This window comes from Cygnus olor, chromosome 2 (genome assembly GCF_009769625.2).
Source record: "Cygnus olor isolate bCygOlo1 chromosome 2, bCygOlo1.pri.v2, whole genome shotgun sequence".
Lineage (NCBI taxonomy): Eukaryota > Metazoa > Chordata > Aves > Anseriformes > Anatidae > Cygnus > Cygnus olor.
The window spans coordinates 15,297,613-15,318,300 of record NC_049170.1 but is presented as its reverse complement, the minus strand read 5'-3'; the positions used below and the strand labels follow the sequence as shown (position 1 = coordinate 15,318,300).

Below are 20,688 nucleotides of genomic sequence, written 5' to 3'. Positions count from 1 at the left end.
TTTTAAGACCTTAATAATAATATTACTAACTAGTTGGTGGTGGTTTGAACATGACCTGAGAGTGGAACAAATTCATTTTAAAAGCCATAACAGGAATAGTACCTCATAACTTCTGAGACAAAATTCCCAAGGAATTTAATGGTTTTTGTCAAGACTGGAGGACTGAGTCTTGTAGTGCAGTGCAGTGGTCAGTCAGGTGAATGCGGTCCCCTCTTAGATTTTGGAAGATACAAGGATGTGCAGATTTTTTTATCAATTTGTTTAGGAATTGGGATAATCTCATCACGAAAACAGGATTACTGGCCAGGTCACCTAATCTACACACAATAAGAAATAGACAGATGGGACAAACTAACAAAGACAGCATGAGATAACAGCCATAGTTAGTAAAATAAGCACACTTTTCCCTTTCTCCAGGTTATTTTTCATTTTTGTTCTTGTAGAATAGTGGTGGCTTGAGGCTGGCAAGCAGCTGAAATGTGGTACTTGTCCTGGGGCTAAACCTGGGCAAAATGTGGCAAAGGGACTGTGCAGGGAGGTGGTATGTGGGCTGCACTCTGTTGAGCGAGCCAGAGCCCTGGCAGCAGAGGCAGCCAAAATTGCCATTGAGGGGGGGGGTCACTGGGAAACTCAGCAGAGCAGCCACTGCACACCACCAAGTCCTCGGCTGTGACGACAGGGCCCTGGGGAGCAGCTAGTGTTTCTTGCCTCCGAAACTCTCCTGGAGGTCCCCTTCCCTTCGGGTCCCTGAGGTATGCGTCTCATGGCGCTCAGCCACACAAAGATTCAGGCACGTGGCTCATAGGGCCAAGAGGAATGGCCACCCTTGTAGTAAAACAAAGTTCATCTGTGTTTATGGAATTCTTTCAGCATGTTGTTTTTACTGAAGAGAAGCCATCTCAGCCCGCCTCCTCTCCCAGCACAGGCCACAGCATGCTTGCTTCGGCCCTCCTAACATTCGCTCTCTCTCTGTTGTTTATGCACATACGCCTCTGCCACCTTGCCTTATGCTCCACTCTGATTTTAGAGATTAAAAGCAATGGATTGATAAAATGAAAGGGAAAAGGATTACATGTTCTACTGAGGATTTACCTGCAAAATACATTCAAAGGTTTGCTAACACCTTTCATAGCTGTTCAAAGATGTTTAATAAGGTTGTAAGCAGTCCAATCGGTCAACAGGTTGCTTTATCCATGGTTCATCACTAACAATAGTACTGTATGCCAGAACACTTACATCCGGCTGTGGCATGGCTTGTGTCTATTATTTATTCAGACATCATTAATAATTGATTAACCCTTTACAAACCACTTAGATGTGGAATGTCTCTCAAGTAGAAATGGGAACTGATCAGACAGAGGCCTGTCAAGGAGGCTATTAGGCAGCCTCCTTCCTGTCCAAAGAAACCACATCAATGATCTCGTATGTTCATTCAGGTAAATTCTGCTCCAGTTTTATTTATTTAATTTCTATAAATTAAAGAGTTTAATATAATAATTATTATAAATAAATATTTATTAATTTGTATTATTTATTGCTTCTTTGTCTTTTTCTCTGTTTATTCAATAAAGTTCTCAAGTATTGTAGGGGATTTGGGTTGTATTTTCTGTGAAAGGGTTTTCTACCTATGTTATTTACTAGTTCACTCATCCTCCATGGCCTGGTCTCCTCATGACATACCAGGAGTTATGTACATGCACTCAGAGATGAGTTGTAATGATTTCCCCATACAAGGTTGCCAGTATGTTCATTTTCAAAACATGTTACTATACAACAGCTGAGCTCTGGAGGGAGAACACGTGTGGAAATTGGACAATGGCTTTGTCTGAAGTCTTGTAAACATGAACAAATGGAATTTTTATCACAGGTGTAAAACATCATAAAATGTATAGGTGTGTGTCTACCAGTGGCCAGGACATTGGTGTCATTGTTCATGCTGTGCCCAGGCTATAATTCTTCAGGAGAAGTGCAAAGCATACTCATCCTTATAGGCTCTGACAAAAGGACCTCTCTCGCCTCCTTTCCCAGGCAGCATCTCCTAGGCAGCATGCGATAACCTGCCAATGGCAGAGAAGGGATAAGCACACATGATTTACAGTAACTTTAATGGAATTCACTTGATGGCTTAAAAGCTTTCTATATAACAATATTGGTTCCTACTGACTCCTAAACAAGCCTTTTTCTAGTTAAAAAACACAGGCCTGCAAATGGGGAGGCACCAAAGGGACTTGGTTCAACAAGAGAGTCTGAGTTGCACAATTGAAAGGTATTGCTGGGAGCATGCTCGGGGGATTTGCTATGGAGGTTTCATAAATTTAAAATAAAGCACCTGCTTCTATGTTGAGTCCTTACGTGTTTCTGTGCTACTGAATGCTCCTTTGAAACCAAAGATATTGATATATTCTACACAGCAGGGAAATCAATAAAAACTTTAATCACAAAATTAAATAAAAACCAAAGCTACAGACATTACATGGTAGCACTTTTGGAAGGAGCAAAATGATGTTTTATGGTTCTGCTGCATGTTGACTTATTTACAAAATAAATAAATAAATAATCATTAGCTTCTTTAGCACTACTGAAGTGGAGAATAAGGACCTTCCCATTACTTTGAGTTGACATCTTAGTGGCTTTACTGCAGTTGTAAAGGAAGAGCAATGCTTAGGTCCTTCAGTTATGTAAGTGGTTTTGACAGAAGGAATTAGCTCTTAGATCCACCTTTATTGTGGTCTCTGAACTTTGTTAAAAGTTTGTGCTACCATCCTATTCCATTCATCATTGTGAAATAGCAAAGTACGTTGTACAGTGAAGTGGCACACCAGAATCACATATACATTGCAGTAATGGACATGAAACTGAAGATCCTACATTGTATCAAGCAAAATGTATCTAGAAATACTTTTTGGCAAGTTCGCATATAAAACTGTGCAGAATAATATCAAGTAAACATAAAGCTACATTAAAAGTCCTTATTTGTACAAAACCTAAAAATCTTTATATGTGTAAAAAGATTAAAGCCAAGAGTTTCTTAACAAAATGTACCTGTTTTTGTTTTTATATGAACACATTTCTTTGAAAATGTGTTGCAAAAGTGCAAAATTGAGTCCCTTAGCATATTAACATGAAAACACTTTCTGAGAAGAATAAAGGTGGCAAAATTCCATGTCCATGTTCTTCATGGAAATTCCTGGAAAAACTCCACCTCAGGTTTCCTTTTTCTAGCAAATATGCTTTAAAATGTGAAACATTTTTCTACAGGATTAAAAACAAAAATAAAGTAAAATAAAGTAAGATGCATTTGTACATAATTCTACTGTATTCACCAAAGATTTTCATTTCAAATTCTGCAAGAAACCAATGACTTTATTGATAAAGAGGAAGATTTTCCATTTATAATATTCATAATTCTTGCTGTGATGATAATTATTTGCAAAATCAGAGAAAAAAATCTGATTAATCTGAAAATGATTATGAATTTGACCCATCAGATGATATATATCTTCTACAACAAGAGAAATAACGAAACCAGGATTCTATGAACCTATAGTCAGTCTTTCCAGTTCTGATCTGATGGAAACCTGTGTAAAAGGAAAAACATATATAAAAAACAAGCAGAAGCAGATATTTCTTCCTCCTTAAATGAATAGGTGTATACAGGTAAATGCTGTATACAGGTAAAAGCCAACAGGTAAATGCTGCTAGAAGAATGAAAGGAGAGATTATTTTCTACTTAAGACTATTTAATATTGTGTAAGATAGAAGTAAATACAACTGTTCATTCTAAACCTAGGGTTTTTTGTTTTGCTTTTTTTTTTTTTTTTTTTTTTACTCTTTAGATAATTACTTCAAGAATATGAACAGTCAAATTAATCAACAATGGCAGCAATTCTTCTCCAAGGAATGGTTTTATTCTATAGGTTTCATAATGGGAGAAATGGGAACTGCAGGTTATAAGCCTTTTTTTCTAAATTGGTTTTGGACTTGCTCTAGAATGATGGACAGATTCCTAGTTTTTCACATGGATGGGATTTTTAACACCGATTCCTGCTCATAATCAAAGGCAGAAGGAGAGCAGTGCAACACTTTTAGTTAAGCTTACTCATGCCACATTTAGGTTCATTTATTCTGAATATGTCCAGGGATATTATACTTTTCCTAATTATCACAATAGTCTGCAAAGAGTTGCTCTGTAGGGGTTACTTTGAATTCAGGCCAAAGAACAGGAACCACCTGTTGAGAGATATGTCCATGCAGCCATTTCCAGAATGGGGACTAGCTTCTTGAATGTTGCTTTTCATGGAAGTAACCTTAAGGGCAGAACTTATATAAGAATCCATTAGGGACAGACACAATTGGATCTATCATAGCATATAATGACTTTCTGGGCTACATGTCACTTTGCTTTGCATCTTACAGGCAATTTGTGAATGGCAGTTGGCGAGACAAGATCTGCTATATATATTTTCCCGTAGAATATTGAACATGACACAATAAAGTCTGATTTTAAACTCAAGATAAATAATAAAAAATAACATAGAAAAGCTGTTAGTAAATACTGCAAAAGGAAGTGCTTGAGGGCGTTTTCTGATCGCGTAGTTATTTATAAACCTTTCCCTTCTACATGCTAAAAGACTCATTAAGGATGGGGATTCTGGATAAGAGCAATAGAATGTATTGTGCAGTGGGTAGCAAGAAGTAAATATTCAATAGGCACTGGAGAGTCCTTGTTCAGGGACCAAGCTCGGGAAGTGATGTAAACTGTTCACAGAGCACTTAATTTGATTCTATCAGAGATTTATTTCAGCATGTGATTGATGGAAACTGACTAAGTGGTAGTGTGGCAAAAGTACAAAAGCTATTGAACTATTAATGTTATTTATAAGGACAGGACTAACTGTGATAAGCAAGGACCAATATGAAATGTTTGCTTGCTTATTTAGAGTGAAAACCCTTCCTTTGTGAGGAGAAAGCACTATTGCACAGGCTTAATGGAAACTATATTAAAATGTAGACTTACCGGAGTTAACATAGACTCAACTCCACGCTGTATGATGGTGTGAAAAGCAGGTTAGGGCTGAAAGTTTTTGCAACAGATTTTCGAAGCACTTTATGGTCAAAATGGTAAAAAGCCATTAGCACAAAGATGCTGAACTCTCTTGGATTCAGAAAATGTTGTTCTTCATCTGTGACCTGTCAGCCGCACTGGGCTTTGCCATTTTATTTCTCTGTTAAGGATGGCAGAAATGGGTAAGCAAAGTGGAGCAGCAATCAGTATTCTTTGCATTTGACAACTATTTCATCTCCCAAAGAAATCACCCCTTCCTTAGGTCCACATTTCCTGAGTGCTTGGAAAGCATGACAATATAAATATATGCCAATCAAGTGGTTAGCATAATAACATATTGTGAAATTATATGTAAACATCAAACTACATTGATTGGGCAATTTCCTATCCAGTTATTCTTGAATTACCACTTCCCTGAATATGTCTTTTAGGAATGTCTGGGCTAAAAAGCAATCTGCAATGTTTTATTCTCTTTAGACCTAATTTATTCAAAATATACCAACTTCCACATACTGGTTGATATATTGCAGGCTCGTGGGCCAGCAACAGCAACCTAAATTGGCAACCGACTGACCAGCTACAGAACTCAAGGAAGAATATAGGTAATTGATTTTTAAATATTTGCATGAAATAATTTAACAAAATCTTGCATGTGATTTACTGCATGAGCTCAATCTCTAAACCATTTAAAACCATTTCCCTGAACTCAAGCAGAGGGATCAGACATACCAGCATTCCTAGTACTGGAATCCTCATGGTACCATTTAGCTTGTAGAAGGAAGGAAGGTTTAAAGTCGCAGGTGGCCTCACAATTCCTGGGAAAGGTCCCACTTCCCATGCAGGTCTCCTCAGCAGCTACACAAAGCCAACCAACCTGTCAATCAAAAAGTAGTGATTGGAAGTCAGTCCAAACATCTGCCTTTCTTGTGTGGTTTCCCTGGGTGTTCTGCTTAGATTCTGTTGTATAGAAATACGTGACATGAAAGAGTTTGTTCACTTCACAGAAAAAGGCACAGCAGCTTCTTGGACTTCTGTCTTATTTGCTTTAGCCAGCCAATCATCTGCATGACAGAGAACATTTTTTAATTTGATGCTGGCACACTGATTAACAGCTCAGGTCCCTTTACAGATATATATTTCTTAGACTTGCCAATCAGCAAGATTAAACAGTAAGCTTGTAGTAATTTACTTATAAAGAGTGAGCGGGTGACAGCCTCATATCAGCTAATGTTGGCATATTATCTACTAAAAGAAAAATGAAACCAAATATTTTGTCTCCTAAGAATCAAAGTAGGAAAGAACAGGAGGAATGTGTGGCATTCTTCCCCAGTGGATAAGGCAGTCATTTCCCGGATAGTAATTAGGTCTTTTTCCTTCATGGACATTGTAGGCTGGATTTATGCAGAAAATAAAGTATTTGAAGTAATGTGATATCCATGATCTACTTTTAAGTTTATTCAAAGTTCATAGAGGCCAAGGAGAGTTTTGTCTTAACAGAGCTTTGAATTGAGAGCTCTTTTGCCCACAGAAGTCTCCACTACTTGGTTATTTGGAATAGTTTTTTTTTTCTTTGTTTGTTTGCTTTTTTTCCTGTAAGAACAGGCTTTCTGACAGTTCTTGTAGACAACAAGGTCAGAATAACATCTAAATATCTTCTAACTGGCTAGATACTAATTCTGACAAGAATCAGGATGTGTAGAGACCATTTTAATTTTCACACAATTTTAACCATATTTTCTCAGAAGCATCCACACAAAAAATCCTGGGTTTGCAGTTTTAGACCTAACTGTACCTCATCTGTCATTAGAACCACATAAACTCAGGGATCTCTGGAACTTAGGGAAAACACTTATGACAGAAGGATCTTCAAAAGGTTCAGGTGAACATAGAATTAGTTCTGCCCCTCCATTTTGTTCTGTATGTCCAGATCCCAGTCATTAGCTGGAGCACTGAGATCTCTTGGCCATGTCCGCTGTATCAGAAGAATGAAATAGTCAAATAGGTAAAAGTACCATGACTGTGATCTTCCTTTCCTCACCGTTGGCTTTAATTGGTCTATTGACCAGCCTCAGTGGGGCCACACAGTGACTGAGTTCAGACTCCCAGCTGTTGGACACGTCCAGCCCTGCCCATATACAATGCATCCAGCATGAGCATGAACCCTACAAACCAGCAAACCTGCCTGGGCTTACCCAGGGCAGCCCCAGTGGTTCAGTGTCATATCTGTTAACAAGCCTCAACAGGCAGGCTTGGTGGGGCTGGGATGGACACCTACGTGACAGTTTGAACATTTAATGTGTCTATACTGTGCAATTAACAGTCATTGAGCACAGGATCAAGACTTGGTCCCCACTGTTTACAGGTACAGGATCCCTAGTGCTGCTTTGACCTGTACAATAGCATGCACAGGTCAGGTGCTTGCACTGGCTAGGATGTCTTTCCTGCAGGCACTTGGAGGAGGATATCTGGCTTTGTGGAAGAAGAGAGCACTCTCTTCCTTGTTTTGTATCCTGTTCCTGTGGCTCATACTGTTTATGTATACACATGTAATGAAACTTCATTGCATGGTGTCTGAAATATAGGTTTGATGCTAATTTTTCTTGTCTGGTCTGTATTTTAATTTGACCCGACATATTTTTCCCCTTGCAATCATACCATCTTGAGTGTCTGTTACAGTGATAAAATGTCTCACATGCTCTGCCAGAAACTGTCATGTTCCCATTGTTTAGTGATTACAGACAAGCTGAGTCATAGTGGCATTCAAAACAAAACAAGAAAAGGAAAAAAAATGTCATGTCTTCAGCACTTCAGGAAAAAGAGAATGCAATTTAGAAAGGTAAATCATAACATTACAGGAGGTCAAAAATAGATCTCTTGCCCAGCTTCTTAAGATGAGACCTGTATGCAGACTAAAATTCTATCTAGGCTGTCCAAACTCAGAGGATTTGTCAGGAGTGCCATGATTATTGAGCGATAAGCAAACTGGAAGAATATGAGATAAAGATAATGGACTAGTCACATATTTTAGGCATTTAAGTTTGCTATCATTTTTTCTTTTTATGGAGAATATGAATTATTTTCTTGAGGTGCTGGACTCTGTGTTGTTTGTTGGATATTGCAGCTGCTCGCCCTATCTTGGCTTTTTAATTTTTCTAATTGGTGAGGCAATAACATAGGGAAGATGGAATGTGCTACACAAGTGCAAAGCACAGGCCAGGCTCATTGATTTTAGTAGAAATTAAGGCCTACATCTATATTTTATGCTTATATAGCACATTCTTTCTTGCACACTTTTCCATTTATGGGATAACGTTGTCACTGGAGGGAACACATCACATTCACTTCTGTATTATTTAGTCATGTAATGTGATAGTGATAAGATCAAGATGTTTGGCACTAAAATCCCAACTGTTTCAGCAAGTGCTTCATGGTTGCTTGGGGTGTCATATCTGTTAACAAGCTTGTTCATCATCTTTGCTTTTTCCTTGTGGAACAGGTAATGAGTGGTAACTTGTGTATCTTTTTCTCTAGTCATCCACTGCCCTGTTACCGAAGCAATTGTCCTGTACTGAATGGGAGTAAATCTTTCCATAAGCTGGATTTTTTCTTCATGCTAAAATCTATAGACTAATTCACTTATGAGATTTTCATGCAGAATGGCAAAACCTGAGATGCAGAACTCTCTGTTTTTTAAATACAGGACAGCTGGGAATCCCCAGCCCGACACATGCTATTATAATCATAGACCAGTCACTTTACCAGTCTCCTTTTCCATTTCTCTCTCTATAAAAATGGGACAATCTGCTATTTACCCTCCTTGTGATCTTGTTGTGTGACTTAAGAAATGTTTATGGCACAAGACTGTTACTAGCATAACATTGTTTACTCCTCCAAATGTTGATTAAGGATACTGAAATTATCTGGATGATAACAGTACGGTATAAAAGGAAATGAAAATGAGTCTTTAATCACTGTCTCTGTGCATAAAGGAAAACAGATAAGACCATCCCCAATCAAACTATAAATGGGACCTTGCCTACTGAGTACAATTTTGTCACACGTTTTGTCTCTGGGTATTGCATCATGGCAAAACCTTCTCTTTGCTGCCTGCTGCTGTCAAACATAATGAAAAGGATAAAGACAAAGAAAGTTAATGGCCACAATATCTCATATGGGCTTTGCTTCACCAGATCTGGTAACCTTGTCTGGAGCTGCTTTCACTACGTGCAATGGCATGCTGTGGCTTCAATTACATGGGTGCTGCTGTGTTGCTGCTCTGCCTACTGACACTAAGATACTGCCTGGATAAATATTGCCTCCTGAAGGATTTCACTGAGTCAAGAGTGATGAAAATTTCTTCTGGACGAGACAAGTTAGCATTGCTCTTGCTGACTCAAGCAGTGGCGGGATCCTTTGTGACTGGTGTAGAAACGCTGCTTTGTCCAAGTCTGCAAGTGCTCCCCTGCTCAGGAGGCACAACCCCAGCTCTGTTTCTCCTAATTTGGTTGGTGTCTATCTTAGTTTGTTGTGATACTAGCACATCAACCCATGTGTTTCTTTGTCCTCTCTGAGAAACTGAGCCACTGCCCCCACTTTCATTCACTTCTTAACAAACCCAAAAATTCTCAGAAATCTCAGGAAATCATAGTGAATGTGAAAACGTGGAAAGCTGAGAAATAGTGTCTCTGATGCCTTCATGAGCCTTATAAAAATCACATGTTTACTGAGTGTTTTAAAAATCTTCAGTTCATTACTGTTTATTTCACAAACTGTGTCGTTGTCGTTTCCCCCCCCCCCCCCTTCCCCCCCCCGAGTCTTTGACCCTTGGGTCCCTAGCAAGTGCATGTTAACAATGTGCATGTAAGATGCTTTGTCTTACGGATGCAGCAGTGTGCAGTGCAGATGATAAAGCACCTTTAACTGAGTACCAGCTCGCTTTCATTCGGAGTCTGCCTTTGTCAGCTTTTCCCCTCTTGCAGCTCAGAAAAAGCAGAGGAAAGTTAAAGGTTTGTCATGGGCTCTCCATTACTTTCCTATTCAAATTTCCAGTTATTATGCTAGACCTCCATAAAAATCATTCTTTCTACTTCTTTGTGACAGATCTGGATGACCATAATCTCTTACAGTGTTAAAAGTTTCTAGCCCCATGAAATATGAACCACTCATCTATGTAGGCTTCAGCAGCACATCTACTGGAGCTGGTAATTGAATCTGGTTTGCCTCTCTCTATCCTCAAAACCCCTACCCTTTTTCTGGGATGCTACAGCTACAGCTGTGCCAGTAAACTGAGTAAGATTAGGGCATGCCCCAAGCACTGGCACACACTATCCATACTGTAAAACTACTAACATGGTACGTGACATGTCTTTGGATCAGACAATCCAACGTTCTCTCAGACAAGTAATGGGCATGGCTCAGGGTTCAGCATGGGCTAGAGACTGTTCCCAGTTCTCCATGTAGATACATTTACCCTGCCTGGGAGTTAGACAGAGTGAGAGAGAGGTTAGGTAGACATGAACTGTGCTGTATCAGTTGGCTACAGGTGCATCCACATCAGTTTTAGTTCAGATATGAAGTGTGTATTAGAAACTAATTTCCTGATTAAAGTTTCCTGTTACCCTAAATCCCATCCTGAACAAAACACAGGGTGCAAATATTCTCTGTCATTGAGGGCAATACTGCACCATGAAATAAAATGATTGTAAGTTAGTGACAGTATCATAATTCCCAAGCTACTAGCTATGGTAGGTAAATCAAAATAAAATGTTACTGTTAAAAAAAGTATTTCAGTGTCTCAATGTACCTTTGAACATTGGAGGCGACCTTCATTACCACGTTGAGCCTTGGGGCTTGAATACAACATTTGATATACTTTTTCTTCATGTTCCTGTAACAGTGCTATCATGTGTAAAATAGTTAAGGTTTTAAAGGTGCCATCTAAAATCTCAAGGCTCAATGTACTAAACCTTTGTGCTCCAAACAAAAGATGTCTAGGTTAGATCCGCAAAAGATGCATCAAGTTCAGCATAAAAAAAATCATATAATAGCTGCACAATAGTTCTCACTTGGCCACAAAGATTAAGCAGCCTTGAATGGCAAGTTTGCAGTGATGTCATGGTCCTAACTGGTATTGCTGGTACTATATCCTCTAGTCACTTATTTGAAGGATCTACTGCTTAGAACAAAATTTTCAGGGAGTATTGCAATGGGATCTCCTCTCCAGATGATATTTCCAATTCACACCATTATTTGAAGTCCCACGTAATCTCTGTGAGGTTGTAAGACTTTTCCATTGAAATATTGCTGCTGTGTGTTGTATAATGGACAACAGTCCTCAGGACAGAGAAATATTGATTGAAAAAGAAAGGGGTACCTAAGGAATGGATATCTACCTAAAGTTTGGTAGGTTCATTTTAGGGACAAGTACCATGCTTGTCCTATGCCCAGCACAGGGAACAAGTTAATTCAAATGCATATCTCTGGGAGGCCATTGCAGAACTTTCCACTGCTACTTTGGGCTAGTACTAAGATCAATGACCCTGTACCAAATGCTTTCTTTTTCTACATTTCTACAGTTCTTCTGTTGCCAGTCCTTGTGCCCTCACAAAGGAGATTGGACAACCAAATGGGAGTATGGAAATGAGTACTAGAAGATAGGAGATACTTCATCTAATAGATCTAGAAAAAGATTGCCTGGAACACGTCTACAAGACAAGTCATCGTTTTGTATTGTGCAAAGATAGATATCTGTTTGGTATAATCTGTACTCTGAGGAATTATCAGTTAGGTCCAGCCCTGGACCATACTTACATGGGACGATGAGAACTCCTTCTCTGGCTGTCCGTCTGCCCAACAGATGGACATGATAGATCTGGCTTTTTGTCTTTTTTCTTCTTTTCCCATATCCAGTTGGCAGATTTTGTAATTTGCTGGGATGACCCTTCCAAGGGCTTGATATTGAACCTGCCATCTGTCTAATAATGTGGCCAGCTGGACACTAACACCAAGATTCAGTTCCAGACTCACATTTTCTTTCTCTGGCCCCTTTTTGATCTGTTTGTTCTTGCTTTTATCTGGACCCAGTAGACATGATGTTGTGCAAAGTCTCATAAATTCCTTAGCCAACCTTTTAGTTTCTGGGTATACTTCATGATGGCAGGGGCATTGTTTTCCTGTCCCCTCAGACAACATTTTTTTTGTTGGACTTGGACCACATAGGATGCCAAAAAGGGGAAAGCCTGATGAAACAATTCTATCTGTTAATAAGCAGCAATATCTTCTAGTTCAAGCAATTGGTTTACATAAATCACTTGATCATTTCCCTCTGAGTTTAATTGAACCACTGCACTAACTCATCAGTTTGATTCACATGACAGCATACACAGATTCTTGATTCATTAGAAGCACATATTATTTTGTTGTTCACTTAGAGATCATCCTTTAGGACATTCAGAACATTTGAATCTGACAAAGACATTGGGTGTTATTAGATCCAGCTAGGTTACTGAGTAGCAGGTCTGACTGTAAAAGACCATAAAAGAATTGTATTCTGCATAAGCTTGCTACAGGACCCCATCATGTCAAGGACACTACTGTCAATGAAATGAGAATTACTGCATCTAGGTGTCTTTGCTGGGTACACACAAGTGACCACACACACAAAAAAAGACCCTAGATGTCAGGGAACGGGAGAGTGGGCTGCTCAGTAAAGGAAGGCAAGTCAGGAGCTGAGCACAGCAGCAAAGCAAGTAGGGCATGGCTCTCAGCAACCTAGCCCTGCAGCACCCCAGCAACGCGGGCAAAGCAGGTCCAGGGACAGAAGCTGGCTTCAGCTAAGAGTCAAGATTACTAGACAAGCCTGTAGTGACCAGGCAGGTCTGAAGTCAAACCAGGAGGCCAAATCTGTTTTTCAGGGTCAGAACCTACCTCAGTAGGTTGTATAGCCAGGAACAGAAATAGCTGAAACTTTGCTCAGAATAGGACCAAGGCTTTTGAGCAACAGGTTTAATGGTTCCTGTCAAAACATATAGGGTGAATCAGATCTGTTATCCTTTACAAGTTTAGTTTTAGTAATGTGACATAACAGACGCCTCACTTTCAAATACAAAAATATGAAGTAGCTATCCTTTTTCATGAATATACCAAAAAAGTCTTTATTGCTCCATAAAGAAGTGTTCCTCTTTATTAGCATGATTTTCCTTGCTTGATCCATGAGAGACTGTAAAGCCAATGTCTGTGCTCTGATAGTTTCCCTGCTCCTATCCAATAACATGTCAGTGCCATGTCTTCACAGAAGAAAAAGATCATTCTCCCCCAAGGGGAGAGTCTTGTTCAACATCTGTTCTATGTCTTCTGCAGCTCCTGCTGCTGCTTCTAACACAGATAATGCCACTCTCAAGTGTAAAGACCTATGTTGAAAACGATCAGCTTCTTGCCAGCTGTTAAATGAAGCACAATGCAAGGACAGTCCTTCACATGTCCACGGAGATAAGCTAATGATACTATGCTAATCAGGTGTGTGTTGTCCCCATTTAGCAAGCTTTACTGTGTATAGAGGAAAGTCTACTCACCCTGAATCCACTGAAGCTTGTCGTGGCAGACCATTGATTTATGCTGTTGTTGTTGCCTTAGAAAGCACAGAAGGGTTCATATTGGCAGGGATGTGGGATCAATCCTGTAATTACAGTCCATTAGCAGGGATGCCACTGTCAGGGCTCTCTTACATTAGAAATAGACCATCATTTCTAAAACTGTCTAAAACAATGAGGTCTATGAAAATAGCTCCCACTTGTGAGGAAGAGGCTTGTACAATCAGCTGCAGAGGTAATTGCATTGGAGCACAGGTCAGCATGGAGGGGAGATGGTCCTTGTCTCCATGCATTAAAAGCACTATGGCTAGGGCTGGCTCCCTTGGTTTCAGAGTGATTTGCAAGACCACATTTGAAAGCAATCTGCCTGCAGGTGGTTTTCCCCAGAAAGATTTCTCACCAGACTTCTAATTAGGGTTTTGCACTGTCTTCTTCAGCTGGCAGAACTTTAAGGAATTGCTTTCAGATTCCCCGTTCAGCTTCTTACAGACATTTCCAGGCCTCTGCCTTACCAGCTCCATCTGTGACTTTAGTTTTGAACCAATGCACAGCCACTCCCCTCTTCTCCTAACCAAATCTCTTCTTGATGAATTCACAGTTGGTATTTCCCACTGTTTAATTCCAGAAGGTGAAGTATGACTGTAATTAAACATGGTGCTACTCATGGTCACATTGTCACTGCTGTTGCAGAGTGTAATACACTAGTTGCATTATTTTTGTGAGAACAGGTGCCAGCCAGCTGACACAGGATGCTGGGTACTTGTGAGCTCAAACAGCGAGCTTATCAGTTGTAAATCTGGCTGCCATTGGCTGTCTGGCATCTCCAAACACTCAGGATGCTAATTTGGAGATAGTGCTGCTGGTAAATTATCAGCTCTAGTATCTACAGTTGACGACTGTCAAAGCATCCACATTTTCTTTGTTCTGCTACTGCTCCACCTAGAGAAGTAGTAGATTGAGGACCCTCTCTGTTGCTGTTGTTCCAAGGCTCCAAACCCTTTTAATGGGCCAACAGTAGGATCATGTCCTGCATTATCCAGATTTTATTTCTTTGATACAACCTACCTTCCTGTGCATTGACTGAAATGCAACTCCATTTCTGTGAATTGTGTTCAGCTGAGTGTGCTGAATGTGTTCAGCATTGCCTTCACCACCTGCTTTTATCTCAGAGCTGGAGAACAAGAGAAAGCCTCAATGAGAGGAGAATGAAAGAAATCTAAAGATTATTAATAATGTCTTTTTCCCTTCCTCATTCCCTTTTGCCCTGTGTAAATCATTTAGCCATGCCTCCGCTTACCCGATCAGACCAATCTATCTTTCTGTCTGTCAGCTCCCTGTCTGAGTGTCAGCAGTTCCAAGTATGGTGGTGCTCAAGCCCTCCAGCTAGGTGGGGCTGAGCAATATATCCTCGGGGTTACCGGAACAGTTTATGCTAATTCAACTCCCTGGATTTCAGCCCAAAGACTGCACATAAAAGAATTGAAATCAGCACTCCCTAGTCTCTAATTCCTAGCTTAGTCTCTACACACTTATTGTAATCTTCCTGGACTGTCTGGGCAGTTCTTCTAAAGGAAGGGCAATCTCACTCGCTGACCTATAGCTTTTTTCTCTCAGCTAGGTCAGCAAGCTGCCTCAGCCAAGAAAGTGTTTAACCCTTTAGCAGCAAGGATTGCACTGGGTGACATTTCCCTGGCTCCTCTACAAGAACAATGTCAATGATCGTTAAGATCATCATTAATGATCATTTGTTTAAAAACTCAATAATGCGATTTCTTGGCATGAAAGTACAGCCCGGACCTTTGGGAAATTCAAATTCACTTGCAGAACTTCATTCTTGCAACCTCCCCGTAACATATGCACAAATAGGTTTAGAGAAACTTGGAATTCTCTGCAGTTTTTTATCCAAACTTTACAACTTAAGCCTATTTCAACCTGTGTGTTGAACGGTACCTGAGCAGTACATTAGGAGCACTGGCTCCTCTGAAGCACAGTACTCACGGCAGTTCCCCACTTTGCCCCGTAATTTGCACTTAGTAGTTCAAGAGTTTCTTTTGCTTGGTCTTGGTACAAACGTATTAAAATAAAAATCTAAGGAACCAGGAAGCTGCAGGAAGCTGCTCTTCTATTAAGATAGCAACTGTTCCTCACTTCTGTTGCTTCCCTCACTTTTATATCACCCTCTGTGTAAAAACTGCTCGTTTACACTGTAAATAATTGCATTTTATTCCTCTCCCATGTTCTCCTTCTTGTCCCGAGTGACCTGTTTGAGTCTGGCAGCAGCTGTCTTTTGAAAAACAGAAATCGACAAGAAATATCAGTGACAGTCAATATTTAAGGTACATCTTCAATATATCCCCGTACTGCTGCACACAGATTTAGGGGCTCTTGTACCACCTGTCTGAGCAGCAGGTAGCAGAAGCTGTTGCTATCTTTCTGTGCTGTTTTACAGAAGAGAACTGAACAACTACCCTGCACGTGCTTCATAAAGCCACTCATTCCCCAGCAGGATCAACAGCCGTCTTTTCCATCAGATGTTTGAGCAGTATAGATGCATTCCTGTCATATGGTCATGAGGTATCTGCTGTCCCAGGCACCAGGAACGAAATGGTAGTCAGGGCAGAGCAGACCAAAGCTGTGTGACAGGGGACAGCCACCCGGGTTGGAGAGGACAAAATTCTAACCCTCTCCAGAGAAGGTCCACATGCAAGGGAGTTCTCCTGCACACTTCACAAGGGCACAAAGGAAGCAGGATTTACTACTTCCCCCAAGCACACAACACACCATAAACGAGAACACTTTTTGCTTCTCTGCCTCATGCTCTCTTGGCTCCTGCTGTGCTCTGTGGGTGACTGGGCCAATACAAGCCCACCCTGTGGGACTGTGCGCAAACAAGGACACTCACCTGCCAGAGTGGGTCACGGGAAAGTGAGAAGGGAGCTTGCAGGGTTTGGCATGACAAGTCCATGCTACACAGCCCCTACCACCCCACTGCACCAGCATCATGGGAGCCATAGCCATCAGTCCGTGTAGATGCTGCTATGACTTCCCTTCAGGTCTGGAGGCTTCTGTGGGAGCTCTGCTGTGGCATGTGTAAACAGAAATGCAGTGTTACAGCTAAATACTTCTTTTCAACCAAGATAAAGGCCGTTTTTGAATCCCTCAGGAACAGGAACAAATTTTCAAAAGTGACTTGCAAAAATCACGGGAGAACCTTTGCTAATATTGCCCTTCACTGGCTGCTGCACAGGCACAGAGACAGCCCCATCTTAAAGTTCTTCCACTCCAAGAGAAAAGACAATAAGCGGGTATGAAAAGCTATCTAAGAATTACAAGGAAACAGCTAGAAAACTGGTCAGCACAACAAACACTAGTTTCAGCACAGCAGCAGCCTGCCAATTGTCACATCTTTTGCAGCCATCACAGCAAGAGAGAATTTTAAAAATGGATTTTAAGGAGGGGCAGCCTCCACAGAGGTGCTTGTTTGAAAATTGAGAAAGGAAAAGAAAAGAAAAAGAAATAATAATTGAAGTCCAGAGTGACATTGAGTGTTCCTTGCCTTTGTTTTTGAGACTGAGCTGTTCTGGGTTGGCGGGGGGGGGAGCGGGGAGGGAGTGTTTCTTGGCTGAGATAAAGAATCTTTTTGAGTATGTGAAAATACACACACGTGCACACACACATACAAAACATTTCCCTGTTAAGATGTTTTCATTGCCTACATCTCAGAACCTTTGTTACGGTTACATTTGGTTCTCATTTAATCTGTGCTGCCCCCCTCGTGCCTCTGTCTCTCATCCCTCTATTGTTGTGCTGAGGCTTTTTTCAAGCCTCTCTCCTCACAGTGCCACCAAGGCCTCATGCCAGTCTTTCTTCTCTTCCCCTCTTACTATTGTTTCTATCTCTCTTTTCAGCATTCCGAGTACCCACTCTTATTTTAAGCCTTTGTTTTTCTTTTTTCTTTTAATTTTTCACTCTCTCCCTGTCATTATTCCTGTTTCTTTTGTCTGTCATCTTCTTCTCCTGTGCTTTAAGCATGCCCTTTGTCTTTATTTGTCCTCTAGATCATTTCTAGCCTCTTTTTTTTCTCTTTTTTTCCCTTCCTTCCTCCCTTCTGATTGTTTCATTCCCCTTCTCTCTTTTTCTCTTTTTCATGCTCTCTTCTCCTGTGTGAGCCTGTTGTTACTTATTTAAACAACTCTTCAAGAAATAATTTTTGTTCATTGTGAATCCATGGGTCAAAGTCCACCTTGGCAAAGAAGGTACCTCTGCTGACTTCAGTGGGTCAGCCCTAGTGCTGAAGCTTGTATGACTTTTTTTTTTCTTCCAGAAACTGAATTTCTGAAGGCTTTGATTACAAACAGAACTATTTACATATTAAGCATGTTTGTGGCCAGAGTTTGCACTCGGTGTACTGCACTGAGATCACTTAATTCACAATAAAAATATATTTTTTTTCCTGTTACCTATTTATTTCTTATTAAAGACACGTGAAATTTTGTTGGAGAAACATGGTCTGAGTTGGGGACCTGCTAATGCTCCATTCTGTTTAAAAGGAACAAATTTTCCTGACAAAAGTGATGCTACAGCAACCCTGTGCTTGTGAAAATATGTTGATGTTAGCTTTTGGGGTATTCTAGACTCCATCTGCCATGATGCTCTGGATTCATCTTCACTGAGTGAAAACAGTGGGACAGCTGAGTTTTATTCTTTTAAACAGCAAAACGTAATCTACTTCTGAAGACAATATTTGAGTATTTTGCTGCTTTCTGCAGTTTAAATAGTCACTTTTTTGTCACCTATTTCTGTTGTTTGTTTTTTGTTGTTGTTGAGTTGTTTTTTTTTTTTGTGTGTGTGTGTATGGTTTTTTTTTTCCCTGATGAGAAGAAGTACAGATCCAGAGGAAGACAGATGGGCTGAATATGTGGGAAGCAGTCAGAGTGATCTTAATGTGAAAGGTCAGAAATGCTCTTTATTAGCCATATGAGTTTTATGGGTTGTAAAAGGAACCATCAAATTCAAGTCAGGTTCCTTGAATTGCAGGAATTATGCCTTTTCTCCATTCTGGATAGTTAGAGAAAATGAAAAACATGAAAAAAAATACATATATAGGACAGAAGAGTTCTTCAGTTGAATATGTTTTTAATTAAATCTCAGCATTTGATGTGAATATCCATCCTGCATGAAGAAAGGCATTGGGAAATGTTTGAGTTGTATCACTCTGCTGAAGTTGTTGCCTACTTCTGACCAATGGTCTATTTCCCTATTAAAAAATATTCATCTTTTTTTTTTTTTCTCCCTTTTCATGGTGTTGTTTCTTTTCAGCATCTTTTCTTTTTCAGTCACAGCCAGACAAATTCCTTCTCACAGCTACATAAGTGTTTCCCTCTTCCACTTTCATCTGTCATGTTGCAGGAACCATTTCCTCTTCCGCTGCCATTATCTGGAATGGGCTTCTCTGTATCAGTGACTCTTTCATCTCCTTTCAAACATCATGTACATCAGTCAACCTCTCCCTTAGATAGCCTGCTAAGGCCCCCTGTCACTTTTACATTTAAATTATGGTTTAAATTATAGCCTCATTGTATAAGCATTTAAGGGATATAATTTGTGAAAATGACTACAATAAGACAGACTAGTTCTGTTTTATACAGCAGCCAAAATGCACAGGTTGTGGACATGTTTAGCCCATATCTCAGCTTGATTGGAAAAATAATAAGAGAAAGATGACTGGGAAGAGGGCTGAGAAAGGTGATCCTGTGACCCACCACCTGCAGGAAGGGCACTGCTGGTGCAGAACCACCCCCTTGCTTTTGACATCTCACCAAGTCACTGTTTGGACCTCAGTCCTCCTGCACTGCATTGACAGCCAAACTTGAAATCAAGGCACGAGGTCATAGCTGACAGATAACCTCTCAACCTCCCTTCACCAATGATATAGCTTAGGTCTCAGGTGCCTAAAATTTAGTTTGACGAATCTGGAGCCCAGCCCCTTGCCTAAGGCATTGCTCCCTTGGAACAAGTCACCACCATCTCTACCTGGTTTCCCTCCCCACAAAGAGCAGGCCAAAAGCACAGTGGCAGCTTCAATCTGAGAGCAGACCCATGGGTTGCAGAAGATTATTTGTATGAATGCGGAATGAAAGCCATGCACGTAGAGAAGAGCCGTTGCGCTGCTGGAATCCAGCAAACCTCTAGCAATGCCCACAGATTAATGCGCTTTCTGCAAAGCTATCTGCAGGTGTCAAGCCCATGCCTGAGCTCTGCAGCAGCAACACCTCGAGTCACAACATTCCTGTGCCCTGCAAACCTCTGGCACGCCACTCTGCTACATCTTTCTTGCCTGAGTCTTCCTCTGAGCTCTGTTATGGCTCTTAGAGGCAGAACAGAATCCAAAGCATAATTGTGCAAAGTTGCAAGAACAGGTAAGAACACATCTTATATGCCCATCAGACAGGCTTGAAATTAAAATCTGGTATAACAGACAACTACTCTCAGATCTAGCTGCAAACGGTAAATAAATCCAGCTTGTAACTTAATGATCCTTGTGTTTGCAACCAGCATTGAAAACTGCCTGGGGAACAAAAGCTGGAACTGTACGTGGAAGACAGAATGAAGTCATCGGCAATCATATACTGAAAGCACCTGGATTTTATCATTCTGACCTGGAGATACACTCACGTTGGCTCTGGCCAGAAATCCACCAGTCAGGGAGGGCTGGGCTTCAGGATCAGTCCCCTGGATATTAGGTCTGTGCTGCTGCTCATTTCATGTTCGTATCCCGTGTTAGACACCCTGCGCTGTGCAGAGGCTGCGTTACATTATCCTGCTGGTCCCTCCTGCTCCCCCCCCCCACAGCTCGGACCAAAATTGTCTGCCTTACTTGGAATTCATTTCAAAAACAGATTCATGTGGTGCCTGCTATTCCCCAATAAACAAATAAATTAGCTGCTGTGATATGGAAATTTGCATGATTCACTGTACTTAAAAACTGTTAGCTGTGAACTTATTAATTGAAAACCACAGGACGATAATAAGTGT

The 20,688-nt window shown here is 40.6% G+C and overlaps 2 long non-coding RNA genes across 3 annotated transcripts in view; one reads left to right on the top strand and one right to left on the bottom strand.

Annotated features, from left to right (window-relative positions):
* LOC121065456 overlaps positions 1-5,919 on the bottom strand; it is a 15,787-nt gene extending 9,868 nt beyond the window's left edge. The window contains exons 1-2 of the long non-coding RNA XR_005817072.1: positions 5,795-5,919; positions 1,905-2,057 (exon numbers count right to left, since the gene is read on the bottom strand). This is a non-coding gene — a long non-coding RNA (uncharacterized LOC121065456). The remainder of the gene's footprint in view (positions 1-1,904; positions 2,058-5,794) is intronic.
* LOC121065457 lies at positions 5,480-20,688 on the top strand. 2 transcript variants are annotated; one of them, XR_005817074.1, is made up of 2 exons: positions 5,480-5,667; positions 20,209-20,688. It is a non-coding gene; the product is annotated as an uncharacterized LOC121065457 (long non-coding RNA). The 2 variants fall into 2 exon arrangements; XR_005817073.1 differs by lacking the exon at positions 5,480-5,667 and adding an exon at positions 19,787-20,072.